Genomic DNA, 23,562 nt, shown 5'->3' with positions numbered 1-23,562 from the left:
CTCAAGAACTTCAAGGAGATTTCATCGAGCAGATCATCTGCGTCATAGACAACGCTCCGGAGATCTTGGAGCCAGAGTCTCCATGACTTGTGAGCCAATTGTTGGGACTCTACATGGTCCACTACAGCCTGAATATGCTTCAGCGTCCGTTCCAGCTTTTCCAGCTCGTCTTCCACTCCGAGAATTAAGCCTATCTCGTTAATGGCAAAAGTGGCGATCTTGTCGAAGAGTACTTCAAGAGATGCAGAAGCAAAGCCGGATTGAAATGCTGAGTCCATGTTGCCAAGAATGGATCACTACCAATCACTGGAATTCAAGATTCAGGGAGGTCCTCCTCTTTGAGTTTTGCTTTTGCTATATACAAGTCAAGTCATCATGGTCAACGACAGTAATGGAAAGATAAAAAAGAAGACAGGAAATGTAAGAGCAACAATTACCCTCTGTGGGCCCCAATTATTCAGCCCATTGAGAGATCTGGATTCAGCCCAATTCCAGTTTGGCGCTAGTTCCTGACTTCCTGGAAAGAGAAGGAATATTGAGAGAAGATGTAAAAAAGGAAACTTGACATAATAGCAAAATTCTGCAAAATCAAGCAAATTACATGTATAATTAATTCGCATGACCCTAGCCAGCCCAGTACTTAACCAAAGGGGGGAACCTTATATTTCGCATGACACTATTGACTTTGCACGAGTGTGATGAAAATATACAGAAAGCCTCCAAGCAGAAAATCGTTTTTCAGTTTGGCAAACGGACAATCACGTCTGCTCAGCAGTGGGGGGTACAGGCTGCAGCAGAAAATACTCTATTTGACGTCGTCTGCTATTGCTGGCAAAAGAGCATTCTCAACATGCACCGAGAAGCCAACATAGTAATCACTTCACTTGGATAAATGCAACAAAAAGCGTAGGTTAGGTTTCTTCCATTAACATCACAATCTCTAATATATATTTATACAAATATATATGCAAGGTTGTAATATATACAAAAAGGAAAGAGATTGGTGGATATACATGGAGGTAAAAAGGATTTATTCTTCTTGTTAATTTTCTAATAAAAGAACAAACATCCCTTGGAATTTTTAAGCCAAGCATTGCAACCTTTGATTAAAAACTATCAATGAAGTTTTATTAATCAAAAGATATGTTATTTTGAAAAGGTATCATTTGGGAAATGTGTCATTCCACCAAAGGACACGTTATTTGGAAAATGTGTCACCATTCCTATATATACAAGCATTCCTTCTTCAATTACATAATCAACTTTTCAGTACAATTTCATACAAATTCCTAAGAGTCTTCTCCAGTTTTTCTATCTGAAGAATGCTAGACTTTGTTGTATCTTGAAGACTAATTTGCTTCAACCCAATAGCAACAATTCGTGTGAGGGCAAATATTGTCTTTAAGATAGCGAATTATTCGCACCTCAAAGTCTGTAATATTTTGATTTCTTCCATTACTTACATTGTTTTTTCAACAATCTCAGTCGGCACCACCAAGTCCATCATTCCCATCCCCTCTCTTCGATACAGGCGCATAATGAGAGTTGGATTTCTTGGTTTGTGAAGTGATTTCAGCATTCTTTCGCCAGACAGCTCCTAGTGATGGGTATGGACGCTATTGAAACAGAGGACCCTGATTCACAGCAACATAAAACATTATCTGCCTGTTTGGCAGGGCGGCTCCACAAGCGGAGCCGCCCACGGAGCCGCTTTGCGGCTCCGTCATGCCAAACAGGCGAAAAGCGCCAGCGGATCCGCTGGAAATTTCCAGCGGATCCGCTGGCGCAAAAGAAGCTCCCATTGGGAGCTTCTTTTGTACAGCGGTTTTGCCGCTGTAGCTTTTTGGCGTGGGACCCACGCCAAAAAGCTGCAGCTTTTTAAAAATTTTTTTTAATGTGTGGGTCCCACACTTTTTAGATAAAAGTATTATTATTTTATTAATGGGACCCACTTAATTGTGTTTAATGGTTTAAATAAAACTATTTTTTAATAAATTAATTATATTTATGCATTTATAACTATTATAACAGTAAATTTAATATTAAAATAAAATTAATTTAATTTAAAAAATACAAATAAAATATTTATATTTAAGACTTTTAATTTTATAGGTGTTTAATTTTAATACATAATGATAAATTAAAAAATACAATAAATATAAGAAAATTAATTGATTACTTAAATATAAATTAAAAAATACAATAAATGTAAGAAAATTAAGTTGATTAATTAAAAATTACTTCAAATTAATTTTAAATATAAATTATATTTGATTAATTAAATGAATACTTAAAATTAATTTTAATAAGAATTATATTTATTAGATTACTTTTAATATAAATATAAAAAACTAATATTATAATACTTTAATTCAACAGTTTTTCCGCTAGCGTCAGTTTTTATTTCACCAAACACCTCACAGCATATTTCACAGCTTTAAGCTCAGCATATTTTTCACAGCATTTCCGCTAGCATTGAAAATCAATTTTTCCGCTGTGCCAAACGGAGCCTATAAGAATGAGGCAAGATGCGACATTCAGGAGCAAAGCTACGTGCTCAAAAATTTTTAGTTCAGGCTAAGTACATAATAATTTTAAAAAAGACCCCATGAATTTTCAATTTAAACCCCCCTCTTGCAAAAATTTATGTTCAAATGGTTGAAACAACAACACATGTGACAATTATTACTTATCCTATTTTATAAACTTTTGATTTTTAATGTCATTTTCGTACTTTCAATGATATAATTAATAGATAATCTCAAAAAAAATCCAGGTCGTCTCGACATAAAATCTAGTGTCCATCTCAGCAACCCCTCTACTAGTATGTCCTGGCTTCGCCCCTGGCGACATTGTTGAATAATTGTAAAACAAACCCACATAATGGAATTTGTTTCCTATTGAACATCAAAATGAATTGAGTTGCATACCACCTAATGCAGACATGGCTTAAGAAATTTTGAGTGTTGCGGATGCACCACTTTAATATACTATGTAAACACGTCAAGGATAATATAACCACTTTTGACTTCTGGAGAACTGATTTTTCTATTCACTCTCTCCGCTAGAGTTCTCGGACCTTGCTAGTGCTGTAACCCTTCCTCTACTATCGGTTTGGTACCCCTTTTCAATAAATAAAAAAGATAGCCAACCATGTTAACAGCCTGTGGGTAGATTACTAGCCTGATACCATAAATTGGTTCCAGAGCAGTTTCCTCCACAGTGGACCACTGAGCTCCCTAATACGTATTAACCACAACTATTTATGACTTCTACATATTTCTACCGCTCCTAAACTTTCCAATCTTGCAAGTCAGCCACATTGCACAAATTCCTAAAATTTCATCCCCTCTGACAAATGCAGTTGGAACAAAAGACACTCCCTGCCTGAAAGCAAGTTATTGGCCAACTTTGAAGTTTCAAGAGAACTTCCTAATCATGGAGCAGGGACGCAGTGTAAGCTAGCTTCACTAACACCTCTTCTTTTTTTAATCCAAAGGAAGATGTTTGCGATGGGATTCGAGTATTGCGAATAAATGAGATCAGACGATGTGTGCAGGAACAAAGTCCCAAAAAGGGGTGCAAATGCGAGAAAGGGGGTGACCTCCAAGGGGCTCAAACACATGAGGAAGAAAAAATAAAAATGGCGATTGTATTTAAAGTTATGAAACGGAAATTACATGCTTTGTTTGAATCTTTGATTGATCAATCTTTGAAAAATCTAAAATCTAGGCTTATATACATGTTCTACAAAACTGTTAACACTGATATTTACAATTGGATCCATTGATTGGCTGCCAAGTGTCCCACGTTCTCTTAACTGCTCAGTAATGTTGAATAACTAGTCATTCCTTGGCTGACACGTGTTCTCCACGTTTTGATACTCTTCCACTTCTTTTGGGATATAACTCCAACGTTGGTCACTTTTCTCGGGGTATTTGGATAACTGTCATGTACTGCTACTTGGACGTTAACTGTTTGGTTGCTTTATCTCACTCAAGCTTCTATCTCGTCCAATCACTGCTCGAATCTGATCCTCCAATCGGTCTTCATTTGGTCAACTGAATAACACATTTGTACTACGTGACATTTGTATATTTTTATATGTAACAGAAGAACAACTTTATTCAAAAAAATTCTCGGGTAGGCAACCCCTACAATACCAACTAGGATAAGATCATTACAATCAGAAGAAGGGGGAGTTGTAAAATAATGAATACCCATAGGTAAACTAAAAGCATGAGAAACAAGATTATCAACACATTGATTAGCCTCCGGAAAAACATGGTTGATCACCACCTGCCATTCCGATTTGTTCATAAGCACCCGTATACGGCCCACAAGGTGCATCAAAGTATTAACCGGATAAGAGGAACTGGTAAGAAGTTCAACAACCAGCTTGGAGTCCACTTCCACAACTACACTCCTGCAGCCCAAATCCCAAGCTTGCTTCAAACCAACAAAAATACCCCACAGCTTAGCACAACGCGTAGTGCACAAGCCTATATTCATGGCAAACCCTGCTAACGAATTTCCAGAATTATCTCTAATAATACCTCCACTCCTCCAGCTGTAGCTCGGTTCCTCGTAGCTTGAACAACTCCATCCGTATTCACCTTAACCCACCCATCCTCCGGAGGGATCCACCGAACCAATTTTTCAAACTTAACCTTCCTCTTACCTACCAACCTACCCACAACATCAGCAGCATACCTAAAGCTTTCCAGTTTCTGCAAAATAATATGAAAATCCAAAAAGGATTGGGAGGAACAATAAAGCCTTCCTCAAATAAGCACCTATTCCTCCAGCTCCACATTAGCCAACAAGTCAGCCCAAGGAGCACCACAAGGTGCATCAAAGTATTAACTGATGAAGGAAAATAATTGTACTTTGGTTTTGAGTCTTGACTGTGGAATTGAGTAAACTTGGTTTAATAAAGATTCACTCATTTTAAATTTATTTAGAATTATTGGCTAGATTGGGTAAGGTAAAGAATATCTGGAATTGAATCACCGAAGCTTGGGTTGGGGCATATTGGATAGTATAATTGAAGTTTCGAAACTGACGTGAATATTTACTTTGGGGATTCAGCTATAGGCACTGTTATGTTGCTGGAGTTTTGTAAATTTGTTAGCAGTAATTGGAACCTTGATAGATATTTTGATGTATCCTTCTACATCTTAGGTGACTTGTTGTCCGGTGGGTTCTACGATTACGCGAGGGACATGGAAGTAATAGCATGATAGCTGATTATCCGGTAAGTGAACAACTGAATAGCAACTTATCCAATACATTGCGCACACTTATGTTCCGAAATATATCTTTTGACTTGATATCAGTTTAACCTTATTGGACACTTGATTCAAATATTTTCTGGGACAAGTTGCAAGTTATTTGCTTACCATTACATGACATATTCTATTTCAGAATTCAATCCATTGATGTTTTGGCTCCGTATTAGCTTTATGTACGTTCTTCTGATCCTATTTCTGATCTTCATGTCATATGAGTCTGATTATATGCCTTCTGATTCTACACTAGTTTCTATACTCATTCAAATTCGGTTTGGTTAAACGTGATGTTCTTTGATATCAGCCTGTTTGTTCAGTTGGAGATTTTCATTCAGTCTATTATTGCATTGTGGTCCCGGCTTGAGTGGGCGGGGCCTAAGGACTTCGGTGACGGCCTGGACTAGCTATTGAGTGGACTTGCTACCAAGTGTACAGGGGCACAATATTTCCTTTATGTGATTCTGATTCCGATTATAACTCAAGATTATCTTATTGTGACTCTTGTTTTGTCTGATCGATACAGTTGATTTTCTATTACTCGGGAGTGACTATCTGTCAGGATACTGTGTGCTAACGACAGTAGACGTTACCCTTGGTGCACCGAGTTAGCCTCAACTAGCAAGGGTGATGCTAGCCACCCGTGAAGGCCTACATGTGGTGATCTATTCTGATGGGATTGTGAGAGTGCCCGATTTTGTATACAACACTTTTTAGGTGTTGAGGTTTGAAATTTGGCACTATGAGTGTTGTATGATATTCTAATTGATTCTGTATGATGGTCCTCCCATCCGAGTGTGTTTGGTATGATCTCTTTCTAAATCTGTATGACATGATATATGTTTTGAATATGTATTGTAGTTTCCTCATTTGGTTATGTCTGATATGTTCTCTATTCAACCTATTATCTCCGTGTTTCAGTTTGTTACTTGTCCCCTTTGAATTGTTTAGGTCACGGTTTATTCACCGAGTCTTGTGACTCACGCTTCCTTTGTTTACATTTTTCAGATAGGGTTGAGCTAGCTGGGTCAGGACATACTTTAGCTTGTTAGGCTATTATGCAACTCTGAGGAGTTCGGTGTTTGATGTGCGGGCATTTCAATATTCAATGGTATCTCAGATTTCATGTTAAACTTTGATATTAGATGCTCCGTTTAGACACAATTAAGACATTCCTTGTATTTAATTTCGTACTCGAGCATATGTGTTATTGGCCCTATTCTGAGGCTTGCTTGACTTCAGTGGGTTCCAGTCCATTGGGGACTTGTGCCGATTACGTGCCTTATTTGGGTCGTGACATAACCCAAGAGCAATCCTAGACAACATGCAAGCAGGTTTCACTCTAGTTAACACATCTAAAACAAGCACAATCAGTATCCATACCCAACCTGTGTCTCTCGTTGTTAGTGAGTAAACATTCACGAGTTTCAGTATTATTCTGAGTTATCAACATATACCCAGACTTGCAAGTGTATCTACCAGTTATATCTCCACTGCAAAAAAAATATATCTGGACCAGCACCATCACAAGGAGGAAAAATAGCTGCTATCCTCGCACACAAATCATGAGAGAGCCTACCGTGAATCGCTGGCCAATTTGACATACCTACGTTGTTTACAAACTCAGCTACAACCAGTAGGGACTCGTTATCCAGTAACGGGTCAGTCACAAAATTAGCTAGAACCAATCCATCACCAATCCACATGTCCTCCCAAAACTTCACAACTCTTCCATCTCCAATAGCCCATTGAATACCCTCTATCAAATTAGGCTAAGCACGCTGTAATCCTCTCCATAGATTAGAACCGGCATGCCCTGTCAGCACCATGGGAATCCTCTCATCCCCAACACCATATTTGTGATGAACAATCCGAACCCAAAGCGAATCCACATTAGTTATCATTGGCCATCCCTGCTTTAAAAGCAACGCATCATCATGGTCTATTAACCTCTTATAACTGAATCCACCATCCTTACGGTAACTACAAACCTCATCCCATTTAACTGATTGAGGACGTTTTGTATCTCCATGAGATCCCCAGATAAATTGGCGACAACACTGTTCAAGACTCTTACAAATGGCAACCGGAAGCTTGGTTGTTTGCATTGTATAAATTGGCATAGTAGATAGCACACAATTATTATTAAGAGTGTTCAATCTCGAGCAAATTTAACTATCTTCGACATAGCTTTCAAGCTGACTAGTTCTGCTTCTATACGAATAGCTTTTGCCAATTATGTATAGTGATGTAATATTAGCTATATGCTAGTTTGCAAAGAAAAAGAAAATTTTTTGGTGCTGAAAAACACACTTAGCATACCGTGACAGTGGTATCAGCTGCTCGTGGCTGCACTCCTTTCAGACCAACCACCCTGCAGAATTGAAATGTAAAGTTATTTTTGAAAGCACAACCCTGATCTTGCTAATGGATTAGTAAGATTGTGCACCTCAAGAAGAAACTCTAACTGAACAAATATAATAAGAGCAACCACAATGGTAAAATTGTGCTGGACCCAACAAAAATATGAGATTTTGTGTTTTATTGATGTGACTCTATTGGAAGGCGTGTTCTGTTGATGTGGTTGTATTGGGAGATGTGTTTTGTTGATGTGGATATATTGAGATTTTGTGTTTTGGTGTAGTTTTGTTAGGGACAACATGAAGGCATGAAATGTTGTTTCATGCCTCCATGTTGAATGGGAAGGGATAATATATAGGAATTTGTGTTTTATTGATATGACTATATTGGGAGATGTGTTTTGTTGATGTGGTTGTATTGGAATACGTGTTTAGCTTGACTTTTTGGGTAATAGAAGTGAGATTTTTTGTTGGCCCAACAAAAATGCCCTATTGCATTTGCTCTAAGATATAGATAGCATACCAGCCGCCACGGGGAGCATTTGAATACGAGCTTGGTTCCATAGGATCCAACTCATCATCCTCGGACAAAGAACGCCTTTTGCCCTTTCCATTCCCTTTTCTCTTTGGTGGTTTCCAATTAGACCTGAAAACAAAGTGATATAAATGTCCCACATTGCTTAGATAGGAGACTTATGATCCATTGATAAGGAGGGAAAATGCCTTCCTCAATCAGCCAACAAGTTTTCTAGGTAGTGCTGGGCTTGTGTGATTGGTTAAGGAATGGGCCTGCTAGGTGTGTGTAAGGGCGCCGCACCTGGCTTGGTTCTTAACACAAAGCATCAAGCGTTTATGTTAAATTCTTTATCTTTTTCCTCCTTCTCCTCCATTTTTGCATCCTTAACATTGTATTTCCATATCATGTCATCAACAAATTTTAATTTTGCAAAAACTTTCAATTGCGAAAGTAGGGAAAATTTTGTTTGTAATTGTCTCTTATCTCAATCAGCAAATAAAAAAGAAGCTTCCCTTTTTATAGCTCCCTTTTTATTAGGATAATGCTAGAGACCCCAAAATTTGATCCCCAAAAGTCCCCCAAATTTATGTGGCATTAAAATAGCCATTGACTAAAAATGTAGGACCCACTTCACATTCAACGCTCCACATTAAATAGGGGTCACTTTTTGGGGGTCTCAAGCATTATCCTATTAAGCATGAGCAGAAGTTGGTTCCAACAAAAATGCTAAACCAAGAAAATCTCCAAATCATATCATTTTTTACAAGAATTTTTGGTCGGACGGACAATCTGAACTGCATTTAGAGTTGTGCGGAATCTATAAAATACTTAAAAACGTGAGTGTGATGAAGTACCTCTGCTTGGTAGCCATTTTGCCATAACTTTCTTTGGTATATGCAGCATTACTTGTGTCCTCATTAGTTCTGAAGGTCAAGTACTGGGCTTGTGGAAGATTGAGAACTCTACATTAATAGTATTTGGAAGAAAAGAAAGCTCTCAATTTGCTTATGCTTTAAGCAAATCTATATATTTCTCAAAACTAGATCCATGAGTCAGGAAGATTTTTTTTTGCAAGAAAAAAAAGACAAAAAGAACTAGAAGTTTATGTATTCCCGAACTATGTAATGACTAATGAGGACAGAATATTGAATACTGATAGTACAAGACTGTGCTCCATTTGTCCTTATAGTAAGGAATGTTTTAAGAGTTGGGTTAGAAGACAATTGAAGAAAACCGGGATCCATGCAATTTTTCTACAAGACATGAGATAGATTTCAAAAACATGGATTGGGCATTCCAAGACGGTAATACTAGTGTATTACCAATTCTCAAAGTAGAACACTCTACGAAAGAAAGTGAGCCCCCTGATGCAGGATAGCCTTTGATGATGTGACTTGTCATGTCTTCAATCTATACATGATTTTAACTTTATGTTTTACATTCTATCATTCTTCGTTTTTTTTTAAAAAGTTATGTTCTTTCCACCCGACTAACTAAGACTTCTTTCTTTCTAAGTCCACCCCTTATACATCGCACCATATGTAGCATCAATAGTTTTTGTCCACAAGCTTGAGCTTCTGTTTGAATCTCTCCATAACCACTTCCCTACAAGAGATTCAAAGAGATTGAACCCCCAAAGCCTCCTATTTTCCTAGGTTGTTCTATTATATACCACTTCACCAAATCCCACTACATCTCCTTTGAATGTTCTTCAAGAAACATACAACATAAACTGACATAGGAAACATCAAATCTCGGTAAACTGATAGTGGGATTTTCCCCCTAATATACCTTTTACAAGTGCTAATTTTCCACCTTCTGTAAGATAATCGCTCTCCACTAATTTCTTCTCGAATCTTGCCCTACTTTTTATCCTTTCTTTCACCCCCAGGGAAAAACCACTGTTCAGTATTGAAAGGAAACGTACTTTGAACCTGGTTCAAGGAAAAAGCGATTGCATCCACGTTATGCCAAAGGTTTAAGTGTTTAACAACTCACCTGATAATACGGATTTCCTAGATACCCTTGCTACTGCTGCAAAGTGTAGGACTATACATTTTAGGTGAAGCAGTTGCCGGCTTGCCACATATCCACCTCATAAGAAATTATCGAATCATCCGACAAGGTGACGTACTATTTTTCTTAAATGCAATAATTCAAGGAAAAATAAACTGTGAAATTGCAATTTCAAACAAAAAGTGGACTGCAAAAATTTTCAGTGACTTAAATCTCATCGGAGCACGAAAGACATTTCAAAGATCATACTGCACTTGAGGAGACCCTCAGTAAAAGTTCAAAATGAAGGACATTACATGTGAGGTGCCAAATATTCACAAAAAGCATGTAACATACAACACAAAAGGCAAAGGAAAGAAAGTTCCAGATTAGAGTTGTAGTGCATGTACCTTGTATAATAATTACAATAACCCCACATCTGCACAAGGTCGACTCCCCAACCACCACATGCCATGCACAGATGCACTTCTGCAACTCGGTTACTGGATGCACAGAACTCCCATTTGTAGAGCTTCCAGACCGTTTGCTGTGTGCATGTTGCAAAGCAGCCTGTTGAAATGATTCAGGGCGCTCCCATTGTGATACATGGGTCTTCGTGTTGTAGCAATATCAATGACCTGCATGTAGAAAGCAAGTTTATAGGGGAAAGTGAACTATTTGTAATAAATACTTCATTCACAAAGTCAAGAAATGCTTTGTCAACAAAAGGCTTGCTTGACTTTCTTTGTATCATTCTTTCTGGGGTTTCACCTTATTGGCGGCCCTCTATAAGAAAAATTTTGCATTAAAGAAAAAAATGGAAGATAAATGATGAAACATCAGTTGATAACAAAACCTACGAAATATTTGCAAGATACGACATAAAGATGATGCATCTAAAAAAACACAGCATACCAGTTGTTTCATTCTGTGCCTCCACCCAATCTTTGATAAGAGAAACATATGATTGAGTTGGTATGCTACATGGCATTCCCAGAGGCCTTTCCCATTGACTCTTCCCAGTTCTTTCATTATAAAAAGATGAAGCACAACTTGTAGGGTCTTTTGCCTCCACCTAAATGAAAATGGATAAAAATTATCTGCATGGTGATTGAATGCATAACATGAAAGTTTCTTTACAACCCCATCGCTGGGAATATAAAGAATATAAGAAAGAGATTTAGAGGATGTTTTTCCTCTGGTTTGGTGAGTACCAGATGCCCATTCAGGAGTCAGGACCTGTGTTGAGTGCATAGGAACTAGCTTTGATGAATGACCCCATTAGATTTTAAAATCTCTCTTCTTTTTAGAAGAAAATTTTTTTATTAGAGACCGCACCAAGGGGATGCAACCAGAAGTTAAAAGGCAGATACGCTAATGCTGTTAAAAAAGTTACTACAAGAACCATGAAGCCACATTTTTACACTAATCAGCCAATTGTCTACAAATGAGTAAGAATGAGTCGAGAAAAAAAGAATTTCAATATAACAAAGGGATAAAGAGTGTTTTTCCTCTCTGGTTTGGTGAGTATCAGGTGCTCATTCAGGACCAGTGCTGAGTGCATAGGAACTAGCTTTGATGAATGACCCCATTTGATTTTCGAAGCAGTCTTCGTTCTAAAAGCATAAAATTTTATTAGAGAGAGCACCAAAGGGGTGCAACCAGAAGTTACAAGGCAGATAAGCTAATGCTGTTAAAAGTTACTAAAGAAACCATGAAGCCACATTTTTACATTACCCATCCAATCGTCTAAGAATGAGTCAAGAAAAAAGAATCCGAAAAATGTCCCATATTTGGAGCTTCGCCGGCAACTCCTACCCCTCTAAACACACATATAAGCACCAATTTTTCAAACTTAAATGATTTCTAGTTCAAAACACTAGCAAAATTCATTTAGAGAAAGCCAGCACAAACCTTTGACCTTGTATGATTTTCTGGGTTGCAATTTCCTAACAAACAGAAACAAAAGGTGACACAACCGTTAAATGAATGAAGATCGCTGTAAAAATATCTAAAACAAAATCTTCGAAAGGAAACGATGCCTACTTGTTCACGGAGCAGTGCATCCTGGACAGCAGCTTCGATGTCACGGACACTGCTGTGCACAGCTGACTTTGTTTCTTGATGTATTGTTATATTGTATCACCCACCAGCTGTGCGGATTCACCGCCCATTTTAGTTCTGTGCGGTGGATTGATGCCCTAACAGTTCTGCACCAAGTTCGATTGAACACCAAATTACACGTCTCTGCGTGCACTGAAGTATCCAAATCCTACAGAGGGGGATTGCTAGAGCAATTCAATCCACTCTTTAGTGATAAATGGTAGTCATTTCAGTATACCTACTCAATACTTCAAGATTAAACGGACTATCATTAGGACTTTGCCCCCAACTTATATGTGCTGTCGCGGTGGTGTTGTGTGAGAAGAAAAAAATAGCTTGCGATGTTAATTCAGGAGGGGCACTGGAGGTTACAGCGGCGATGGCTGTGGCGTAACGGCGTTGAGAAAACCACGGCGTAGGAAGAAAGAAATTCACTAATTCATTTACCCTCACTTATTCCATTCAAAATATTATGCTCCGTTTGGAGTTCCGTATGGGATGATATAGTGTCCATTTGATAAAGTGATATTGTTAATTTTCAATGTTAACAGTTAAATTATGAAAAGAAAAAAAAGTTGTGAAATAAGTGATGAAATATTTATTGTTGTTAATTGTTAAGGTGTGAAAAATTTTTTTTTGTTGTAATAATTATTATTAATGAATAAATATTAATTTATTATAAAATTATTAATTTATTATTTATAATAGTTATTAATTTACTTTAATATTTATTGAGAATGGATAATTAATTCATTATAAGAATTACTAATTTCTTATAGCAATTATTAATTTATTATAAGAATTATTAATTTATAAGTATAAATATTAATTTATAATTATTATTAATTTACCTTAATTTATTTCATATAAATATTTTATTTAAATCTAAAGTAGGTGGGTCTCATAATTTAAAAATAAAAAATAAAAAAATTGACTAAAGCATGTGGGCATGGGACCCATGCCCAAAAGTTGTCTGCCCTACAATAAGCTCCCATTGGGAGCTTGTTGTTGCTGGGCAGTACTACTCAGCTTATGTGGGTGGTACCGCCCAACTTATATGGGTTGTTTGGTGGGGCGGATTGGGAAAGCGGACCAACTCCAATCAACACCCACCAAATAGAGTTTATAATTTTTCTATCTAATGTATAATTTAATCATTTTATAAATTGATGTATAATTTAATCCTATCAAATATTTGAAAAGAATATGAAATTAGGCTTGTATAATATAATATTTGTAATAATATGTCTAGATTACCCCCAATTAAAATGAGAGTGAGAGTCTTTTTTGTCATTTGATATGTTATTTTTTATACTAAGTGTTTCATATAAAATAAAAACTAATCGAATGTGTTTTGATATTGTATGACTGACATCGTATAAGAATCACTTTTCTATAAAGTTATATTTTTTATTTTAAAAATCGTCTAAACACATGATAACTTCATGAGATGATAGTTTTATATTATACGGAGTCTTATCCGCCCATCTAAACAGAGTCTAATACGATGGAGTCGATAGCGTTGTGCCTCACTGCCATCGACATAAAGAGTGTGTGTTTGACAAAGCGGTTATGTTGATTTTCAACGCTAACTGAAAAAAACTAAACTTAAAGCTCTGAAATAAGCTTATGAGAACTTTGATAGAGTTTTTTTTTTTTTTTTTTGAAGGGTCCACAGGCCACACACACGCTAAGCCATGCCCAAGGGGCATGAAGGCCACCATAACGGATGGAAAACTACCCAAATCCCAAACCCCCTGGTGAGCCCCTGGTAAGAATAGAACTCTGAACCTCAAGGTCCTGGACAAAGAACCTGACCAACCAGGCTATCTCTCATTCTTAGAATTTTGATAGAGTTGTTAACTGTTGTTAGCAGTTAAATTGTGTAAAATATATGTTATTTGTATTTTTTAAAATTTTATTTATTTCATTTGAATATAAATATTAATTATTATATTTATTTCATTTTATTAAATTAATCTATTTAATATAAATATTAATATATTTAATATTAATAATATACAATATTTAAATATATTTAATAAAAAGTCCTAAACCCACAAAAAAGAAATATAAAAAATATATCCATCATGATACAGAACCCACAGCAAAAAAAACTTTAAAAAAAAAAACCCTTACCTTTTGGCGTGAGACCCACTCAAAAAGACATGGGACACATATCAAAAGAGGTACCGCCCAAAAAAAAAAAAAAACTCGCTTTGGAAGGTTTTTTTGGGAGGGTCCGTGTTTGGGCTCCAGGGTCTTTCTGACATGTTACATCAATCAGCCTTATTTTCTTTTTCTTTTTAAATGGCAGTGTTCGAAAACATAATTTTTAAACCTGGATTGACCTATCGGTTCGATCGTGAAATTCGTGAACAGACGATGTCCACGATTTTTTACATGAAAAATATCGTTTTTACGTTGAACCATGAGGTACCGTGAATTAACTCGTAAAATCATAAAACTCATGAGCCGATGATTTTCACGAAAAATCGCTTGACAATAAAAATACTTAAAATTGCCCCAAGTCTTCTCTGCTTCTCTCGAGTCTTGATCTCTCTCCAACCTCCACTCAGTTCTCACGACGGCAACCAGTGACCACAATGGCACCCCCAACTCTAAGGTTGAAAGGCAACGACGAGTCTCGATCTCTCTCTTCAGCCCAGGATCAGCATCTCAGCTCACATCCTTCCATTTAGATGTGTAGTATAGTTTGGGTTATTGAATTTGAGCTTTCTACTGCCTTGAGACTTGAATTCATGCCTGATAATGCTCAACATCTGTCTTGAATTCACAGCGGGAGTCTAGGCGATGGAGTATGCGACTCTGTAGTCTGTAATCTGCCGTGATGGAGGAGAATGAGAGAAGAACAACTTATCTGTAAAGAAACGTAATTGTTGTAAAAAGTATTTCTTCATTATGATGTAAACCGATGTTATATACAAGAGTGAGATCATTCTATGACATACGTTTTCCTATTCTAAATATTACAGTCAACCCATATGATTACAATCAATCAAGGTCTGGTCACTCCCCTTGATTAATGGAGGAATATTAGCATAAAGTTGCCAGCTAGCGGTTCTGTCCCGTTGATCCAGTCATCATAATCAGCTGCTTGATTAATGGAGGAATATTAGTATAAAATTGCCAGCTACGTTATAGGTAAGAGTCAAGCGACAACAGTAGGAGAATAATATTTAATACTCCCCTTCAAGTTGGAATAGATATTGATCATTCCTAACTTGCATAATAAATTTGAAAATTGCGGGAGACCCAAAGATTTGGTAAATATATCTGCTGGCTGCTTCAATGTGGATATGTGAAAGGTTTTAATTGTCCCAGCTTGTATCTTCTCTCTCACAAGATGACAATCTATCTCTATATGCTTAGTACGCTCATGAAACACAGGATTGGAGGCAATGTGAAGAGCCGCTTTATTGTCGCAATACAATCTGACCGCCTGTGGATGTCTTACTCCCAAATCATGTAGAACATATTTAAGCCAAGTTATTTCACAAGCAACTGATGCCATAGATCGATATTCTGCTTCCGCACTGGAGCGTGATACTGTGGTTTGCCTCTTAGTTTTCCATGAGACGAGTGAGTGACCGAGGAAGATACAAAAACCTGTTGTAGATCTTCGTGTGTCTCGGCATCGGGCCCAATCTGCATCACAATATGCATTCAACTGTAATGAACTATTTGCAGCAAGAAAAATTCCTTGTCCTGGCGTGTGTTTAAGATAGCGTAAGACTCGGTGGGCTGCTTCTAGATGTGGGACCCGAGGCTTGTTCATAAATTGGCTAAGGATGTGCACTGCATACACCAAATCTGGCCGTGTGATGGTTAAATATATTAGCCTCCCAACAAGTCGGCGATAAGAAGAAGGATCTTTAATGTACTCGCCTTCATCCTTGCTAAGTGATGGATTTTGTTCCATTGGTGAATTTGCAGGCTTGACTCCCAAGTATCCAGAATCATCTAATATTTCAAGTGCGTATTTTCGTTGAGAAAGAGCAATTCCTTTTGTGGATCGCGCTATTTCCAATCCCAAGAAATACTTCAGATCACCCAAATCTTTTAACTTGAAATGTTGCATGAGATGAGCCTTTGTGTCTTCGATATCTTGTAAATTATCGCCAGTTAAAATAATGTCATCCACGTATACAAGTAGGGCAGTGAGAGAATTCCCACGGGTTCGGACAAACAATGAGTGATCTGATCGGGAGGAATGAAAACCGGCATGTTTGAGAGCAGAGGACAGTTTGATAAACCATTGACGAGAAGCTTGCTTGAGGCCATATAGAGACTTGTGTAGCTTGCATACTCGTGTCTCCCCTTTTTGTCCGAAACCGGGATGAAGAGACATATAAACATCCTCGTCGAGATCACCATGAAGAAAGGCGTTGCTAACGTCGAGTTGGCGAAGAAACCAATTCTTGGTGGCAGCAATGGCAAGTAAAAGACGGACGGTGACCAACTTGGCAACCGGTGCAAAAGTTTCCCGATAGTCGAACCCTTCAATTTGACTATAACCCTTGGCAACCAAACGAGCTTTGTAGCGATCAATAGTGCCATCAGGAAGGAATTTGATTTTGTAAACCCATTTGCAGCCGACAGCTTTCTTGTTTGAAGGTAAGGATTGAAGAGACCAAGTACCATTTGCTGTGAGGGCATGAAGTTCGTCATCCATGGCAGCACGCCATTTGGGATCCTGAATTGCTTGGGCAAAGGAAGTGGGTTCCTTGACAGCTGAAATGGAAGCGGCAAAAACACGGTGTGTAGGAGAGAGTCTATCATAGGTAATACAGGTAGATAAAGGGTAAGAGATACCTTTGTGGTCAGTCGACACTGAGTTGGACGAAGGGAGAGACCGAGACGGTAAGGAAGCCTCTACGTGGTAATGCTGAAGATAGCTGGGTGCTTGAGTTGATCGACGCAACCGTGGTGCAGGAGAAAGAGAGACTAGAGGAGAGGGAGGCAATGTGGGAGGGGAGGCAATAGGTTGTGGAACGGCATAAGAAGAAAGATCAGAATCGGGGATGGGGGTTGGTGTGGGGACAAGAGTAGGAGGAGAGTCTGGTTCAGGTGGGGAAATGAGTGGGGCAGGTGTCCAATCTTCATAAGGAGGAGTGGATAGAAGTCGGGAGGGTGGATGTGTTTGGTGGGGAATTGGGGGATAGTGAGGGAAAATATGTTCATGGAAAATGACATCTCTTGAGAGAAAAATTTTTCTTGTATCTAATGCATATACCCGGTAACCTTTGGTGGCATAGGGATAACCAAGGAATAAACAGGGAACAGAGCGAGGCTCAAATTTGGCTGGACGGTGAGGGTAAGTAGAGGCAAAACAGAGACAACCAAAAACACGAAGGTGAGAGTAGGTTGGTGGTTTGTTAAAAAGAACTTCAAACGGAGTTCGGCCGTGAAGTACTGGCGTGGGTGTTCGATTAATGAGATATGTAGCAGTGAGGATTGCATCACCCCAAAAATGCTTGGGTAGATGGGCTTGAAAAAGGAGAGCTCGGGCAACATTGAGGAGGTGTCGATGTTTACGTTCAACCACTCCATTTTGTTGTGGAGTAGAGACACAACTGGTTTGATGGAGGATACCCTTGTCAGAAAAAAATTGGGGCATGGAAAACTCAGGGCCATTGTCACTGCGAACGATTTTTACTCGAGATGAAAATTGCGTTGCAACAAAATTAATGAATGTAATGAGAGAATCACGGGCATCGGATTTTCGAAGTAATAAATAGACCCATGTTCATCGCGAAAAATCATCAACAATGGTAAGAAAATACTTTGACCCAGTGAGTGTGGGTGTATGGTAACCCCCCCATATATCAACATGAATTAATTCAAAAACTGCATTTGTATTGATAGAACTCAAACTAAAAGGTTTGCGAGTCTGTTTAGCAAGGGGACAAATTGAACAACTATCAACAGAACAAAATGGAATAGTCTTGGTAAGTAAAGACAGAGCTTGCAAACTCTTATTGGAAGGATGACCAAGACGTTGATGCCAAAGATCAGGATTGGTGGAGACGGCTGCCGAAACAGAGAAGCACCCAGATGTTTTCGTGATATCCAAGTAGTAGAGGCCTTCTCGCTCAATGCCCGTCCCAATCGTCTTCCCCGAGTGTCGGTCCTGAATGAAACAAAGATGATTAGTGAAGGTAGCAGTACAGGAGGAAGTCTTGGTAAGATTTGCGACAGATATTAAATTTAAGCGAAAAGAGGGAACACAAAGCACATTATATAGGATAAAATTTTCGGAGAACCGTATTGTGCCTATGTGGGTGACACGAGCAAGAGCTTGGTTTGGCAAATGTACATGACGATTGGAAATGGGAGTGCTGGAGTACATAAACCTGGTTGAGCATACCATGTGATCGGTTGCTCCTGTATCAAAGAACCAATCAGTTTCGGAACTAAAAACATTGACACATGGCGTAGTACCTGAAAGGTTGCTTATTGTTGAGGCTGAGCTCACTTGATTTGCCATGGAAGTTGTCTTGGTCTGATCAATGAGAGCAAGTAAATTATGATATTGAAATTAGAGTTTATAATTTTTCTATCTAATGTATAATTTAATCATTTTATAAATTGATGTATAATTTAATCCTATCAAATATTTGAAAAGAATATGAAATTAGGCTTGTATAATATAATATTTGTAATAATATGTCTAGATTACCCCCAATTAAAATGAGAGTGAGAGTCTTTTTTGTCATTTGATATGTTATTTTTTATACTAAGTGTTTCATATAAAATAAAAACTAATCGAATGTGTTTTGATATTGTATGACTGACATCGTATAAGAATCACTTTTCTATAAAGTTATATTTTTTATTTTAAAAATCGTCTAAACACATGATAACTTCATGAGATGATAGTTTTATATTATACGGAGTCTTATCCGCCCATCTAAACAGAGTCTAATACGATGGAGTCGATAGCGTTGTGCCTCACTGCCATCGACATAAAGAGTGTGTGTTTGACAAAGCGGTTATGTTGATTTTCAACGCTAACTGAAAAAAACTAAACTTAAAGCTCTGAAATAAGCTTATGAGAACTTTGATAGAGTTTTTTTTTTTTTTTTTTTGAAGGGTCCACAGGCCACACACACGCTAAGCCATGCCCAAGGGGCATGAAGGCCACCATAACGGATGGAAAACTACCCAAATCCCAAACCCCCTGGTGAGCCCCTGGTAAGAATAGAACTCTGAACCTCAAGGTCCTGGACAAAGAACCTGACCAACCAGGCTATCTCTCATTCTTAGAATTTTGATAGAGTTGTTAACTGTTGTTAGCAGTTAAATTGTGTAAAATATATGTTATTTGTATTTTTTAAAATTTTATTTATTTCATTTGAATATAAATATTAATTATTATATTTATTTCATTTTATTAAATTAATCTATTTAATATAAATATTAATATATTTAATATTAATAATATACAATATTTAAATATATTTAATAAAAAGTCCTAAACCCACAAAAAAGAAATATAAAAAATATATCCATCATGATACAGAACCCACAGCAAAAAAAACTTTAAAAAAAAAAACCCTTACCTTTTGGCGTGAGACCCACTCAAAAAGACATGGGACACATATCAAAAGAGGTACCGCCCAAAAAAAAAAAAAAAACTCGCTTTGGAAGGTTTTTTTGGGAGGGTCCGTGTTTGGGCTCCAGGGTCTTTCTGACATGTTACATCAATCAGCCTTATTTTCTTTTTCTTTTTAAATGGCAGTGTTCGAAAACATAATTTTTAAACCTGGATTGACCTATCGGTTCGATCGTGAAATTCGTGAACAGACGATGTCCACGATTTTTTACATGAAAAATATCGTTTTTACGTTGAACCATGAGGTACCGTGAATTAACTCGTAAAATCATAAAACTCATGAGCCGATGATTTTCACGAAAAATCGCTTGACAATAAAAATACTTAAAATTGCCCCAAGTCTTCTCTGCTTCTCTCGAGTCTTGATCTCTCTCCAACCTCCACTCAGTTCTCACGACGGCAACCAGTGACCACAATGGCACCCCCAACTCTAAGGTTGAAAGGCAACGACGAGTCTCGATCTCTCTCTTCAGCCCAGGATCAGCATCTCAGCTCACATCCTTCCATTTAGATGTGTAGTATAGTTTGGGTTATTGAATTTGAGCTTTCTACTGCCTTGAGACTTGAATTCATGCCTGATAATGCTCAACATCTGTCTTGAATTCACAGCGGGAGTCTAGGCGATGGAGTATGCGACTCTGTAGTCTGTAATCTGCCGTGATGGAGGAGAATGAGAGAAGAACAACTTATCTGTAAAGAAACGTAATTGTTGTAAAAAGTATTTCTTCATTATGATGTAAACCGATGTTATATACAAGAGTGAGATCATTCTATGACATACGTTTTCCTATTCTAAATATTACAGTCAACCCATATGATTACAATCAATCAAGGTCTGGTCACTCCCCTTGATTAATGGAGGAATATTAGCATAAAGTTGCCAGCTAGCGGTTCTGTCCCGTTGATCCAGTCATCATAATCAGCTGCTTGATTAATGGAGGAATATTAGTATAAAATTGCCAGCTACGTTATAGGTAAGAGTCAAGCGACAACAGTAGGAGAATAATATTTAATACTCCCCTTCAAGTTGGAATAGATATTGATCATTCCTAACTTGCATAATAAATTTGAAAATTGCGGGAGACCCAAAGATTTGGTAAATATATCTGCTGGCTGCTTCAATGTGGATATGTGAAAGGTTTTAATTGTCCCAGCTTGTATCTTCTCTCTCACAAGATGACAATCTATCTCTATATGCTTAGTACGCTCATGAAACACAGGATTGGAGGCAATGTGAAGAGCCGCTTTATTGTCGCAATACAATCTGACCGCCTGTGGATGTCTTACTCCCAAATCATGTAGAACATATTTAAGCCAAGTTATTTCACAAGCAACTGATGCCATAGATCGATATTCTGCTTCCGCACTGGAGCGTGATACTGTGGTTTGCCTCTTAGTTTTCCATGAGACGAGTGAGTGACCGAGGAAGATACAAAAACCTGTTGTAGATCTTCGTGTGTCTCGGCATCGGGCCCAATCTGCATCACAATATGCATTCAACTGTAATGAACTATTTGCAGCAAGAAAAATTCCTTGTCCTGGCGTGTGTTTAAGATAGCGTAAGACTCGGTGGGCTGCTTCTAGATGTGGGACCCGAGGCTTGTTCATAAATTGGCTAAGGATGTGCACTGCATACACCAAATCTGGCCGTGTGATGGTTAAATATATTAGCCTCCCAACAAGTCGGCGATAAGAAGAAGGATCTTTAATGTACTCGCCTTCATCCTTGCTAAGTGATGGATTTTGTTCCATTGGTGAATTTGCAGGCTTGACTCCCAAGTATCCAGAATCATCTAATATTTCAAGTGCGTATTTTCGTTGAGAAAGAGCAATTCCTTTTGTGGATCGCGCTATTTCCAATCCCAAGAAATACTTCAGATCACCCAAATCTTTTAACTTGAAATGTTGCATGAGATGAGCCTTTGTGTCTTCGATATCTTGTAAATTATCGCCAGTTAAAATAATGTCATCCACGTATACAAGTAGGGCAGTGAGAGAATTCCCACGGGTTCGGACAAACAATGAGTGATCTGATCGGGAGGAATGAAAACCGGCATGTTTGAGAGCAGAGGACAGTTTGATAAACCATTGACGAGAAGCTTGCTTGAGGCCATATAGAGACTTGTGTAGCTTGCATACTCGTGTCTCCCCTTTTTGTCCGAAACCGGGATGAAGAGACATATAAACATCCTCGTCGAGATCACCATGAAGAAAGGCGTTGCTAACGTCGAGTTGGCGAAGAAACCAATTCTTGGTGGCAGCAATGGCAAGTAAAAGACGGACGGTGACCAACTTGGCAACCGGTGCAAAAGTTTCCCGATAGTCGAACCCTTCAATTTGACTATAACCCTTGGCAACCAAACGAGCTTTGTAGCGATCAATAGTGCCATCAGGAAGGAATTTGATTTTGTAAACCCATTTGCAGCCGACAGCTTTCTTGTTTGAAGGTAAGGATTGAAGAGACCAAGTACCATTTGCTGTGAGGGCATGAAGTTCGTCATCCATGGCAGCACGCCATTTGGGATCCTGAATTGCTTGGGCAAAGGAAGTGGGTTCCTTGACAGCTGAAATGGAAGCGGCAAAAACACGGTGTGTAGGAGAGAGTCTATCATAGGTAATACAGGTAGATAAAGGGTAAGAGATACCTTTGTGGTCAGTCGACACTGAGTTGGACGAAGGGAGAGACCGAGACGGTAAGGAAGCCTCTACGTGGTAATGCTGAAGATAGCTGGGTGCTTGAGTTGATCGACGCAACCGTGGTGCAGGAGAAAGAGAGACTAGAGGAGAGGGAGGCAATGTGGGAGGGGAGGCAATAGGTTGTGGAACGGCATAAGAAGAAAGATCAGAATCGGGGATGGGGGTTGGTGTGGGGACAAGAGTAGGAGGAGAGTCTGGTTCAGGTGGGGAAATGAGTGGGGCAGGTGTCCAATCTTCATAAGGAGGAGTGGATAGAAGTCGGGAGGGTGGATGTGTTTGGTGGGGAATTGGGGGATAGTGAGGGAAAATATGTTCATGGAAAATGACATCTCTTGAGAGAAAAATTTTTCTTGTATCTAATGCATATACCCGGTAACCTTTGGTGGCATAGGGATAACCAAGGAATAAACAGGGAACAGAGCGAGGCTCAAATTTGGCTGGACGGTGAGGGTAAGTAGAGGCAAAACAGAGACAACCAAAAACACGAAGGTGAGAGTAGGTTGGTGGTTTGTTAAAAAGAACTTCAAACGGAGTTCGGCCGTGAAGTACTGGCGTGGGTGTTCGATTAATGAGATATGTAGCAGTGAGGATTGCATCACCCCAAAAATGCTTGGGTAGATGGGCTTGAAAAAGGAGAGCTCGGGCAACATTGAGGAGGTGTCGATGTTTACGTTCAACCACTCCATTTTGTTGTGGAGTAGAGACACAACTGGTTTGATGGAGGATACCCTTGTCAGAAAAAAATTGGGGCATGGAAAACTCAGGGCCATTGTCACTGCGAACGATTTTTACTCGAGATGAAAATTGCGTTGCAACAAAATTAATGAATGTAATGAGAGAATCACGGGCATCGGATTTTCGAAGTAATAAATAGACCCATGTTCATCGCGAAAAATCATCAACAATGGTAAGAAAATACTTTGACCCAGTGAGTGTGGGTGTATGGTAACCCCCCCATATATC

General features: G+C 38.4%; 1 long non-coding RNA gene and 1 pseudogene across 1 annotated transcript; both read right to left on the bottom strand.

Moving 5' to 3' along the window:
• Nucleotides 1-1,481: 1,481 nt before the first annotated feature.
• LOC120012436 lies at nt 1,482-10,635 on the bottom strand (annotated as a pseudogene).
• Nucleotides 10,636-18,114: 7,479 nt separating this feature from the next.
• On the bottom strand, nt 18,115-18,824 carry LOC120013881. Its single transcript, XR_005471493.1, has 2 exons — nt 18,729-18,824; nt 18,115-18,417 (listed from the first exon to the last, which is right to left on the bottom strand). It is a non-coding gene; the product is annotated as an uncharacterized LOC120013881 (long non-coding RNA).
• Between the last annotated feature and the right edge of the window lie 4,738 nt (nt 18,825-23,562).

This window comes from Tripterygium wilfordii, chromosome 13 (assembly GCF_013401445.1).
Source record: "Tripterygium wilfordii isolate XIE 37 chromosome 13, ASM1340144v1, whole genome shotgun sequence".
Lineage (NCBI taxonomy): Eukaryota > Viridiplantae > Streptophyta > Magnoliopsida > Celastrales > Celastraceae > Tripterygium > Tripterygium wilfordii.
This window is presented reverse-complemented; position numbering and strand designations above follow the sequence as displayed.